This window comes from Microtus pennsylvanicus, chromosome 5, assembly GCF_037038515.1.
Source record: "Microtus pennsylvanicus isolate mMicPen1 chromosome 5, mMicPen1.hap1, whole genome shotgun sequence".
Lineage (NCBI taxonomy): Eukaryota > Metazoa > Chordata > Mammalia > Rodentia > Cricetidae > Microtus > Microtus pennsylvanicus.
Genome location: NC_134583.1, coordinates 30,545,218 through 30,558,444, shown reverse-complemented (window position 1 = coordinate 30,558,444; position 13,227 = coordinate 30,545,218). Strand labels below are relative to the sequence as shown.

At 40.6% G+C, this 13,227-nt stretch overlaps 1 protein-coding gene across 4 annotated transcripts in view; it reads right to left on the bottom strand.

Annotated features, from left to right (window-relative positions):
- Positions 1-12,062, bottom strand: part of Hnf4g (hepatocyte nuclear factor 4 gamma) — a 147,346-nt gene extending 135,284 nt beyond the window's left edge. For 2 of the 4 annotated variants that reach the window (XM_075971453.1, XM_075971454.1), the window contains exon 1: positions 11,783-12,062. The gene's annotated coding sequence lies outside the window, so the exon portion shown is untranslated. The remainder of the gene's footprint in view (positions 1-11,782) is intronic. The other 2 variants (XM_075971455.1, XM_075971452.1) reach the window with 2 other exon arrangements.
- Positions 12,063-13,227: the final 1,165 nt, after the last annotated feature.

Below are 13,227 nucleotides of genomic sequence, written 5' to 3'. Positions count from 1 at the left end.
ATTTATACAAATTTAACACTATTTTTGCTAGAACATACTGTATATACATTTCTACTCTTGTTCAAGGCATTGTACCTATGCAGCTCATTTAACAATGTAATACAAATTTATAACTCCGATTAGTAATTTGTCACCTATTATAATCAAACTTGTAGTAATATTAGGACTGTTTTCAAGAGCAAACAAAGATAAATGTTAGACAGAAAAATCATCTTCAAACATTTCAGAGATATACAGAATATGGTATTTAAGATGTTTTAATTACATAGGTTCTTTTTTATGACAATGAGATATGTCTGCTCCTGGCATTACCAATCTATTTAAAAAATGATAGGCATCAAAGAAACTCCACGAGTTTCCCTTCTTTATGACAAAAGTAAACCACTCGGCAAGAAAGCACCCTTACCTTGACTGATGACATTATGCTGTCAAAATTGGACAAGTAGGACACAAAAGAAAGGACTGCTGATCTTTACCAAGACAAGGTAGGACAGTCCTTTAAAATTCCTGCTTCATTGAAAAATCCATTGAATATTTTAGGCCTGTAAGCTGAAGATGGATGGCCAATTTTACAGAGGACACTTGAGTGACTATCCAAGCTTTTTTTCTGTAATTTCTCACATAATTTGGAAGTCTCCTGCTTCTACTCCCTGCTTACTCAGTTAATATTATTTTTTTCTCAGGTCTCAGAGGGAGTTAAAGACTAGATAGTTATAATTATAGTTTCCCTTGTTTATCAGACTGAGAAAAAAAATTTTGCTATAGTTTCCCTTGTTTACCAGACTCAGAAAAGAATTTTGCTAAAGAGGTATAAAGAGTATACGGTTGAGAAAAATCAAAAGAAAGTTCTGGATGGTAATGTAAGTTAGGATATAAAGCAAATTAGGTACAAGTCTTTGGAATCACCAAGATATGATAGATAATGTAGTATTTTGTCTGAATTTGTCAAATGCAAATGGACTAGATTTTGTTGCTTATTTATTTCCTGTAAATATGGAATATAGTTATTATATATATTTTTATAATAGTTGTAACCTTTTTTAAAAATAAAAAAGTGTGGTGCTATTTTGTTCTTTAACAAATAAAGCTTGCCTGAAGATCAGCATGTGGAGTTAGCCACACTAGTTAGACATAGAGGCCAGGCAGTAGTAGCACACACCTTTAATCTCAGCACTCAGTAGATGGAGGCAAACAGATCTCTGTGAGTTCAAGGCCACCCTGGGCTATACTACATTGATTCTTCAGGTCTCAAAGAGAAACAAAGTCAGTCTGTGGTGGCTCATATCTTTAATCCCAGTACTTGGGATTCACATGCCTTTTTCCAAAATTAATAAGGTGGAGACAGGAAAGGAGATGGCTGGGTGGAGAGTGGAATATAAAGTGGGAGGAAATAGGAGTTCATTGCATTCAGCCTGAGCATCTGTAGGGACTGGATTGCCCTGTTAGTCGGAGGATTTAGTAGAGGTAAGAACTAGTGGCTGGCTGCTCTACATCTCTGATCTTTCAGCAATAACACTTATATCTGACTCCAGGTTTTTATTATAAAGATCACTTGGAGTTTACACAAAGCAATTCTCAGTTAAGTTAGCTGATGTGCACAGTGCCATATAGGCTAAGTCAATTTGGTTCCAGTATCTATATGATCCCCAAATGTCTAAGTAATATATATTTAATCCATGACCAGTTTTAACATGTGTATACTAAAGGATTTCACAAAAGGTGTGACTAATAAATAACATATGGTAACACATACAGATACACTGTACATAATCAATTTATAATCATTTTTATAGTCTAGGTAAAAAATCATTTTTATTTTTATTTTATGGATATGGGTATTTTAGTTACGTGTGCCTGGTACCCTGAGAGGACAGAAGGAATCTGACCTCTTGAACCTGGAGTTACAAATGCCTATCAACTGGCGTGTGGGTGCTGGGAATTAAATTCAGATTCTCTGGAAGAGCAGCCAGTACTCCTAACCACTGGGACATTTCTCCAGCCTAAAAAGTCCTACACTGAGAGCAATTAACTCACTTCATCTGGATTATAACCTCCTTGTTACTTTACCTTGAAAAGAATCTATGAAAGTTAAAAACATCAAGAAAAAAGATAAGTAGCAAATAAGAAGCCTTTGATACTTCCAAGTGCAAGGAAGAAAACAGTAGAGGGAGGGAGGGAAAGAAGAGGGAAGGACAGAGGGAGAAATGAAAAAGGAATGAGTGAAGGCGTGAAGGGAGGAGAGAGGTTGTTTTCCAAACTGCACATGCTTTTTCAGGCTTGTGACATCAGCCATTGGAGGTACAAATTGTGCAGCAACACAGGCCCAGTGTGGGCAGAGAAGTCAAGGCCCTGAGCAGAAAAATGTCAACAAAATGTATTGAACCAAACCACTGTTTGAAAAAGTGAGCTCTCCAAACTCCATGTGAGATGCAAACATGAATAGCACTCTAAAAACAGAAGATTTGGTTGGACTGTTGCTTTTTCCACTTCACCAATTAACAAACAGATTTGATTTCACTTTGGTCCTCAAAAGACACTTAAAAAAGAAAACAACTACAAAAATAAACAGCAGCTAGAATATCTCTGGGGTTTGGGGATTTTTTTTCCCCCTAACCATTCTATGATAACTGTGAATTTTCATTTTCCAAATACAGCAGTGCACCATGTCTCTCGTCTGCACATGTCCTTAAATGTTTACAAACACACGCCCACACAGAGAGACAGACAGAACACACACACACACACACACACACAGAGAGAGAGAGAGAGAGAGAGAGAGAGAGAGAGAGAGAGAGAGAGAGAGAGAGAGAGAGAAGACACTGAATCAAAAACTTGGTTAATATTGACTGCGCATTTGAAGGACTTCTATAAAGTTTCATGCTCAGTTCCTGTTCTCAGTACCGTTATACTGATGGCTTTGCATCACTGCTCACAGAAACAAGTCTAGACTCTATAGGATGCTATGTAAAGGTCTTGATATTCAATCTCCTTATACTTTTAAACATGCCATCTACTGCTATTTCCCCCTTTGCTGCATTTTGTAGCTTCATAAAACAGACCTTATTTTTTTCCCATTTGTATGTGTTATTCACACTTGTGTTGGTAATACTTGCGACTGTCTTTTTCTTTATGCCGAATCCTACTTTTAATCAGAATTAATTCATGTGAAGAGAAAATATTTTCGAAAGCTCTACCTTACTAATGACATATCCTTAAGATAGATAGATAGTAGATGATAGACAAACAAACACATTACACTTTAAAAGGGAAACAATTCAATTAAAAAGTTTTGAAGAATAGTTCTCCCAGCAAATCTTCAGTTTCTTTACCAAGTCACAGAGAGATTCTCAGCCTCTTTAGCCACAAGGAAAATAAAAATTAAAATTGCATTTGGCATCACACCATTCTTCAAGAATATCTAAATTCAAGGCCTTGCATACTCGTGGTTGGTAAGGATGTGAAGAGTCTGTAAATCTCCAGTGATACCCACTAGAATATAAAACATTAGCACTCACTCTGGAACCCAACAAATGAGTTGTTATGTAAGAACCACTTTCTACTCCTGGGGAATTTTATGAAACAAACAAAAGCAGATGTGCACACAAAGACTTTGTACAAGAATGTCCATAGTGGTTTTATTTGAAGTAGCCTAAGACTGGAAAGGAGCCAACGTTCACCAACAAGTGATTAAGCAAACAAATTGTGCCATTTCTGCGGGACGTCATGCTCATCAGCATAAACTTTAAAACTGAACTACTGACACTTATAATGAACATAGTGAACTTACTAATGTGCATGAAAGAAACCAAGTAGAGACAGCACTGTAGGATCTCCTGGGTGCAAGACCCTAGGCCAGGAGAACTAATGGTAGTGATGGAAAGTAGACACACTGGGAGACCAACAAGAGGGAGGGCTTACGTAAGGAATAGCATGAAAGAGCTATTGGTGTGTTAGACATACTATCTTTATTGTGATGACGGTTTCAGATGTGTGTATATACCTGACAAGGTTTTTCAAACTATGTACTTTGAATATATGCACTTTATTACATGTCAATTATACCTCATAAATCTGGGATTTTGTTCCCCCAAAGAAAGAAAATGCTACCAGATATAACAACATAAATAAATCTTACAATTGTTGTAATAAATTCAAACAAATAAAGAAACAAACACATAAGCCTACATACTTCTTGATTCCCTTTTTATGGTATTCTGGAATAGGCAGCACTGGACTGAGTTCAGATTAGGTTGCTGGGAGTGGCAGAGGATGCTCACTGCCTGGGGGCACAAGGGATGGATTTGAGGGTAAGGATGCAGAAATGTTTGTTATTTACCTTGTGTGAATGGTTACAAGGTTGTGTGTATATGTCACAATTCACAGAAATTTATTTTTAAACAGTATTTTAGTGAACACAACAATACATAATTCACACACCATTTCTTTGTAAGTTCTTTCAAGAAGAGTTAATGGGCCTCGCACCAGGTATCTGTAATATTTTTCCAGGACTAAACTATTCTGTACATCTCAGTGACTGGTAATTCTCTTATGTGTATTCCCCCCAGACATGAGAAACCTAGACGATGACCATGGCTTAACCCACAACATAGTAGGCTGTGCTTTAAAGTAAGTCTCTCAATACATGGTTTGGTTCCGTGATCAATGTGTCACTTCGCTTCTCAATACAGGTCCACATTCAGTCAGTAAAGTCTCAAATAAACACCCACCCCAAAGGGCAGGCGTTCCTAATGATAGGCCCTGTCATCAGAGACCTAATATTCAGTTGATAGTCATCAAACATGTAACCACCATGCTTTATGAAGTTAAAAATTAACAGGCCAGAGAAAGAACAAGCTGCAATTAAAATGACATGTGGGGGTGAGAAGTGGGGAAACATGTTTAAAGTGGCCTGGAAGTGAAGACTTGAAACGTAAGTGGCAATTCGCTTGGAAGGATGGAGTCAGGTGAGACAGTGGCGGCTGGCGAAAGAGCGTTCCACCTGGTAGAAATGTCACCTCTGAAGGCGCATGATAACGCAGTGCATCCAAGGAGCTAAACGAACCGTTCTACCTCAACTAATTGATATCAAACAGAGAGATCCGTGCTTGTAGCGATTCCAGGTCACATTACGAGGGGTCCGGTGATGGAAGGCCAGCCTTTTTAGTGAGCACATTAGGAGATTAACACACGGTTTCCAGCAGAGGAGAGTTCCTTCCTACCGGGCTCTGTTACCTTAGAACTGGTTAGGCTGCTAGGGCTCAGAAAAGGCAGTCCTTGCCAGTTATAAAAATTCTTGTTGGAAATAAAAATTACTTAGCTAAAAATTAACCAAAAATAGTGAACAACGTTCTTTGTAAATATGAGACATTTTTCATGAATGACAGAATAAACTTCAGCTTTGCTGAGCAGATCAAATTTTATCACGAGCCCATGTAGGGAAACAATAGCTGAAACACTACCATTGGGATGACCACGCTCAAATAAATGTTTCGTTACTCTTGAAGCAGGCCACATCGATGTGGCAAGCATTAAGTCACAGGGACAGTACCAGCAGCATGAAAGACACGTAGAAAGACTAGCTGCCTAGAAAGCCAGCAGAATTCAGTACCCTGAGCCTACACAAGCTTAGAGAATGCTGTTTCCGCAGGCTTCAGCCTCTCCGACTCTCTCGCGGTCTAAACACCACCCTTATCTCCTAATCACCAATGCACCATCTTACATCTGGTTGAAGCTTCGAGCTCTTCACCCTGTCTCTCATATCGCGCGTTTTATCCATACTCCAAAATGCTGTCAATCTAAAAACTAGTCAAAATCCAATCTACTAAATAGTTTGATGGCTTCCTTCAAATAGCCAACTAGTTGTAATCATTGTCACCCAAATTCACTATTGCCACCCTGTGGTTCTGGGTTCCCCCCAACATATACTTCAACTTCTCCTCCAGGTGAAATCTCCCAGCATCCAACACTTTTCTGATTCTCCCCAACAAGTTCTAATCAGAACAGAATTAATTCCTCCATGAAATCTTTCTAGATGATCCAAACTAAATGCATTTTCGCTTCCATTTTCTACAGCTTTATGGCAATTACACCCTATATTCCATCCTGACTACTGCATATGTTTGTCTTCCCAGTAGATTATTTATGTTTGAGGGTGGGGATACTAAATTCTGTTTGCTTTCTAGGCAACTATTCTTTCTATTTGCCTTCTATGCCCTTGGTACTATGCCTATAACTTATTTCTAAATTAATACTAATCAGCTTCATTTGCAAACCATAACCATGATAGCTAAAATAAGGAAGAACAATATATTTTTAAAATTTTTTATGATTTATTAACTTTTATTTTATGTATATTGGTGTTTTGCTGGCATATATGTCTGTATGAGAGTATTGAATCTCCTGGAGCAGGAATTCAGTTGTCAGCTGCTGGGTTCTGGGAGTTGAACACAGGTCTTTGGAAAGAACAGACATAGCTCTTAACTACCCAGCCATCTCTATAGCCCAGAAAGTATAATATTTTTAAATTATACATTCCACAAATTTCGTAGAAAAAGAAGAAAGAAAAATATCCTACAATGTACAGTGTAGAATGTAAACACAGAAGTTGCAAAATACTTTGAAAAATTAAGTAACCAGGTCCGGATGATCTAACCCAACATAGTCAGAACAGATGGTATACTACTTAGATTTTTGCCAACTTTTTTTGTTATTATACCTGAGTATGGCTCCTCGACAAATAAAGTACCTCATATCGATGATGTAAGAATTCACACATAACTTGAGAGTAAGAGAATATGGTTCTCAGAACACAACCCTTTGAGCTGATGCACACATACATGAAGTGACTTGTTCTCTACACAACTGAGATTTACACACAGGTCATGCCAAAGCCCAAACACATATTCCGATCTAATAAACTAGGCTGGGGTAAATTTCTTTTCCACTTGAAAGCCAAAAGTTCTGTGAACAAAGAGACAGTCTATGCAGGCATCACTGGAGTTCCAAGGCTTGTCAGATAGCTTGGCTAGGTTTTTAGGGGTCCATAGACTGCTAAAGCCATATGTCCTCTGTTTGCTTATATACAAATAACAATCTCTGAGGTAAGAGCAAATAAAAATAAGTAACATTTAATGATTTAATATAAATCAGGGCTGAAAAGATGGCTGAGCTGCTAAAATAGCACACAGTCCTTGCCGAAGACCAGGTTTTGGTCCCCACCAACAACATTAGTGAGTTCATGACACTTGTAACTCGAGCTCCAACAAATCTGACATCCTTTTCTGGCTTGCACATATCTACTTGCACAACCACACATGAATACATAATACATACATACATATATGTGTGTGTGTGTGTGTGTGTGTGTGTATTCAAAGAGCATTGCTATTTGAAGCAATGTCACATGCCTGCAATCCCAGCATTTGGGAGGCAGAGGCAGACTAATCTCAAGGTTACACAGAGAAACCTGCCTCAAAAAAACAAAGCTAAACAAAACAACAAAAATATCACAAATCGTTTTGCACTCCATTGTGAATACAATTGGAATACATTTTGAACTACTTATGCCCGTTCCAGAAAGCCACCATGATCACATAAAAGGTAGTCAGAGGGATGGAGCACTCCATACCCTCAGCTGGCTCTACCACATAAAGCGCAAACACAGTTCACCACAGCGTCTTAAAGCACAGGCTGACAAGTATGGGTAGAGCTGCTCCTTGAGGTGTTCTTGAGGTGAGTGGACAAGAGCATGTTGGGCCACTTACATCAGTATTCAAGAATGGCAGCGTGGAGTTTTGCACATGACACACCAGGCACAGGTCTGTCGCTAGTTCCCACCTATGCTTGGTGACTTAAATGCTATTTCTCACCTATGTTTGGTGACCTAGATGTACCTTCCCGGACCAAGAGCAGGGGAAGTCGGCTTTGCCTGTGGCATCAAGGTTTCAGCTCTCACTTCTTTGTTTGAGAACATCTGTGGCTTCAACAACTGGATGGCTATGTGGAACATCCAGGGTTACTTTCTGGCTCAGAGTCACATGGCAGTACGTGAATCCCCAACTTTGACCCTTGTGAATGTCATACTCAAATTTTTTTCTTTATGCTTTATTTGTACTGTTAGTAAGATAAAGAGAAAATTAATACTGATCATGCAGAATTACCAAAAAGATCTGAAAAATACATGAAAATGACTTAGAACAATATCACCTATTCATTAAGAACTCAATATTAACTAAAGTGTGTGTGTGTGTGTGTGTGTGTGTGTGTGTGTGTGTGTGTGTGTGTGTGTGTTGGTTCTTTAACTGATCCAGCTATGGAGTAACTCATATGTGTAAAACACACACACCTGCACATGAATGAATGGCAGGGTTGACAAAGAAGAGGGTAATTCCCTCCAAGGAGAGGCAGATTCACAGCTACAAGTATGCATGACAGTATAAGCACCTATTCCTCCCTACAAGGGGTAACTTCTTTAAAAATATGTACTTCTTTGATTTCTATGTCTACCTATATATAGGAGCTCATGTTTACATATTTGTGCATCCACTCATAAGTGTGAATGGAGGCCAGAGGAAAAACATAGCGTTTGCTTCTCAGGCACCTTCCACTCTGTGTTTTTGAGTTATGGTATCTGTTCAGCCTGGGGTTTACAGATTAGGGCTGACTGCCTGGAACAGAAACCCCAGGTATCCACTTTTCTCTGCATCCTCTGTGTTGAGATTACAGGGGTCTGCGTTACCATGCCTGGTTTTTCAACATTGGTTCTACGGAGCAAATTCAGACCCTCTTGCTTGTGTGGTAAGCTCTTCACTGATGGAAGTCTTCCTCACTCCCATGTTTATTCCTTTGAAGAAATGGTACAAAGTGAGGAATTTAAGGCAGACACTCTCAAGGTGCAATGCTGGAAAAGGCTACTATAACCCAGCATTCATGCTCTATCAAGGTCACCAGTGAGGTCACTCCATAGCTTTGAAGAAGTCACCTGAGGGCTTAGCCCTTCTTATCACTATCTCCTGGGGTAGGATTATCAAAGATATTCTGGCATGCCAGATTTGAAGACTCTCATCTTTTGGAAATTGATCACATAATTTTTAAAGAATTCAGCAGGGCATGGTGGCCGCAATCGCAGCACAGGAAAATCTCTGTGAACCTGGGCTACCCTGTATGTAAAAATCAAGAAAGCTGAGAATATAGCTCACTCACTGTGTAGAGTGCTTGCCTAGCTTACAGAAAACCCTGAGTTCACCCTCCCTCATCACCTACATCAGGGATAATGGTACACACCTGCAATCCTAGAAAGGGAGAGATAGAAGCAGAAAGATTCCTAAGTTCAAAGTCATCAACAAAGCTATCTGAAGGCCAGGCCAGTGGAGAACAAATGAGATCCTTTTTGGAAAAAAGCAGAAAAAGGAGAAGGAGAAGTAGAAAAGAAAAAAATGAAGAGAAGAAGATGAAGAAGACTAAATAGAAAAAAGTATACTAAAAGTATACCTTGACCTTAGGATGTTAGTCCTCTTTTAGGAACGTGGATAGTAATCTTTTATAGTAATCATTTAGGAACAAGCATAGCATTCATTAGCAACACAGATCATAGCTACTTTCAGGTCATCAATGGTACCTGGGATGTAGAAATTGTCATGTATCAGGAACCTGTATCTGGGTGAATAGTCATAAACACAGGAGCATCCTTTATGAGGTAAAAATATGATGGTGCTGTTGCAGACATAGGGCCTGCTAGAAAGTGTTCTACCCTTATGATGCTACTTCCCCAGCCTTGGGAACAGCATTCCAAAACTTTACTAATCTTTCTTTCTTTAACCTGCAAAGCAAAATTTTCAAACTCTTGAACTCACCCAACCAGGGATGGCCTATGTAATCTCCAAACTTGGTAATCTCCAAACTGACAAGCAATTTTCAACTAGAGACTGACAACATCTTAAAAATTGGTACCCAGTGACTGAGGCATAGGTAGTTTAGAGTAGGTACTTCAATATAACATGAATCATTATTCAGTTTTGAAGCCATTAAACATTAATGATCTGTACACATAAATGAAGACACAAAACCAGTGTCAACAAAGGCTCCATATATAACAGGACAGACATTCCCTTCATATTTTACTATAAATTGCCTGTTGTTTTACAAACTAGTGTTATTTCTGGAATTTATAAAAATAACAAAGAATTTCAAAGTAATGTAGTACTCCACTGGAAATAACTTACTGAGCTTGCAACACTATATATGTATATACATATATATACATATATGTGTGTGTGTATATATATATATATATATATATATATATATATATATATATATATGGGCCAATGTTTAAGATGCTGGCACTCTCTTGCTGAAAATCTGTTAGTTTTGAAGTTTAATAATGGGACACTCTGAATACAGTTATCATTTGCATGCTGAGTACGCTTTTAAAAATAACAATCTTTAACATTAACTTGTGCTGTTCCATAAGCGTATAGCCACAATCGCAGAATAAATAGTCCCTTGAAATCTTTACAGTGACATCTTGGTTAAGGGTTGTGCCTTCCTAAAGCTTGCTGAGAATATCCCCGTATTTGTAGAGCCACAAATGAAGACTGAGAGGACCAGCAAGGAGAATGTAAGTAGCTATTATTTCCTTCGTGCTTCCAATAGCTGTCAGTGACTAACTTATCAGCAACTCCTATGCCTCCCACCCCATCACTTGATGTGCAACCAAGGGAATCCAACATTGACTTAGCTCAGACACAGGAAATCAGATGCTTGAGTCAGAAGTATGAGAAAGAGGAAGCTGGTGAGGGGCAGAGCAGGAAGAGGGTTACGGACAAATAGTGACGGCCAAGGTGGAGGAATAGTACATGCTTGTGAAAAGAAATAAGTCACGTGTAAAATAAGTTGTCAAGCCGGATAAAGTAACTAAAGCCCAAACCAGAAAATGCTGCCATCACTGAGGCTTTCAATTTGCAGACTATCCCACAAGGTGATAAGCTCCTTCACTTGTGTTCTCCAGCTCTTCTCTTCAGATGAAAACTGGGATTGTTTTTGCATATTGGAGATGCATATATGAGCTCAGTTTGCAGACTCCCTTAACAACACATCCCTTCGGGTAGGGATCATGGTAGTGGGCTCTAAGATCTTCTCACATACTGATTTTTTTTCCCGTTAGACATTGAATGACTGTCACTTAATCCAAATGAGGTTTAACTCATCAGCTAATAGGTCAAATCTTCCCAAAGAAACTGACACTTTTACTGACTTGCATAGTTGTCCCCAAAAGCATCAGTAGAAGGTGCCTCATTCCCAAATGTCTGAAAGAATATATGGAAGCATACTTAAGCAAAGACCATGGGGTCAGGGGATGCTTCTGCACCAACACTAATCCTCACACCTTTATTGTCTGTTAATATCCAGTCTAGCTAGTACCCAAAGCCCCCCAAACCCCAGGAAACTCCCCCAACACTATCAACAGCTCTTGGAATCACGTGACCAGCGACAGCTACCAAAGCTTTCTCAACACCCAAACAAATGCAGCTTCTATTTTCCTTCTCCAAGGCCAAGGACTTGGCGGTTTTCTAACTCCCGCATCCTCCAGCCTTTCTTCAGTCCACCTGGGCTGAAAAAGGCCTAGGGTGATCTGGTCTGCTTTACATAATATCAGGCCTAGGGTTCAGGGTGCTCAGCTTCTCAACCGCTCTCTTGGGGAAACTGAGACTCCCGGTACCAGACAGCAGCCGAGCGTGAAGTGGGTTATCCCCGGGCACTGGGCGCGGGCGGAGCGACTCACCCACGCCAGCGGCTCCGGAGCTCCCGCGTCGCACTCAGCTGCGCGGCTTGAGCCGCATCCCAGCAGAAGGTCCCCACCCGCCCTGACCGCGGTGTCCCACGGAGCACCGTCCTGGGGCCAGGAAGTTTGCAGCCAGCCGGGAGTTGGGGTGGGGCTCCGGGAGAGGTGGCCCAGGGATTTTGTTGTTTTGTTTGTTTGTTTTCCAGGATCTCTAGCAAAGATTTTGGGGGACCATATGCCGGGAGAATATTAGCTTTGCTCAATGGCGACAGGGCCAGGGCCTGACTCTCACAGTGAGATCGATTTACTAAACAAACTGAAACGTGGGTGGGGATGTTAAACAGTAACCAGCGAGCCTCAATGAAAACTGAAAGCAGCGAGGCAGCCTCCGCCCGGGAGAGCTCATTTCCCGGTTCCCGAGCCCTGGGGCTTGCGGGCTAGGGACTACCGCAGTGACCGTCGGGGCCTTCGCAGTCATCACTCAGTGACAGCCACAGCCGCTCTGAGATCCAGCAGGGAGAGGACCACCAAGGCCTGACGCCTCCAACCCTAGCTGGCCGTTCTCCATCTCCTAGGCACGCCGAGTCCTGGCCAGGTTGGGCCAGGCTGAGTGTCCGAACCCAGGGACCTTCCCCTCCCCTGGGAGCCAAGCCTCCTGGCGGCGGCATTTACACTAGCTGTAAAGTGCTTTAGGCAAGTGGCAAGGAGAAGCCTGTCCTCCTAGTATGCGAATCTAATTCATTGCCCAAGAGGTCCAGAAAAGGGCGGAAATATCATTAAAAGGAATTAAATGGGTTCCTGGGGACAGGACTGCAGCCACACCGCTAGGGGACCCTAAGGGCACTTCTTTAAATTGCGCCTTGGGCCTGTGAGCGGGAACGCCTCACGGGTGCTCTGTTCTGCAAGAGTTCTGTGCTGTCACGGGAGAAAGCATTTCTCTTCCTCATACTCGTGGTATCTAGTCAATAAATACCTTTTTACACATGTTTCAAGTGGGAAACTTCCCTCTCTCCCTCCCATACCCACTGGCACCTTCCAGAACCTTCTTCCTCATGAAATGATGTCTGGCACTTCCGGGCAAGAGCTGGTCATCTTGTCCAAAAGTTTGTGACAGGAAAAGACAGATCCGTGATTTTCTTTTTTAATCTCACCAACTTAACAGCGTGGTCGCAAGAATAAAAGGTTTCAGGTCTAACAAGTAATTACGCTCATGAGATAAACAGTTACTTAATCCACCGGATTTTCTTTTCTGACCAGGGGGTTGGCTGTTATTTTAGTATTGTAATAACCCAGCGAGATCAAAGAGCTAGGAGTGGTTTTTGTCTTTTTTCTTTTTAGATAGGATTTACTAAACTTTCTCAGTTTCCTCCTTTTGAATATCTTGCTGAAAGGTTCTTTTAAACCCAAGAAGTTAGCTGTTTTAGAAATCGGAACAAAGGAAGCAG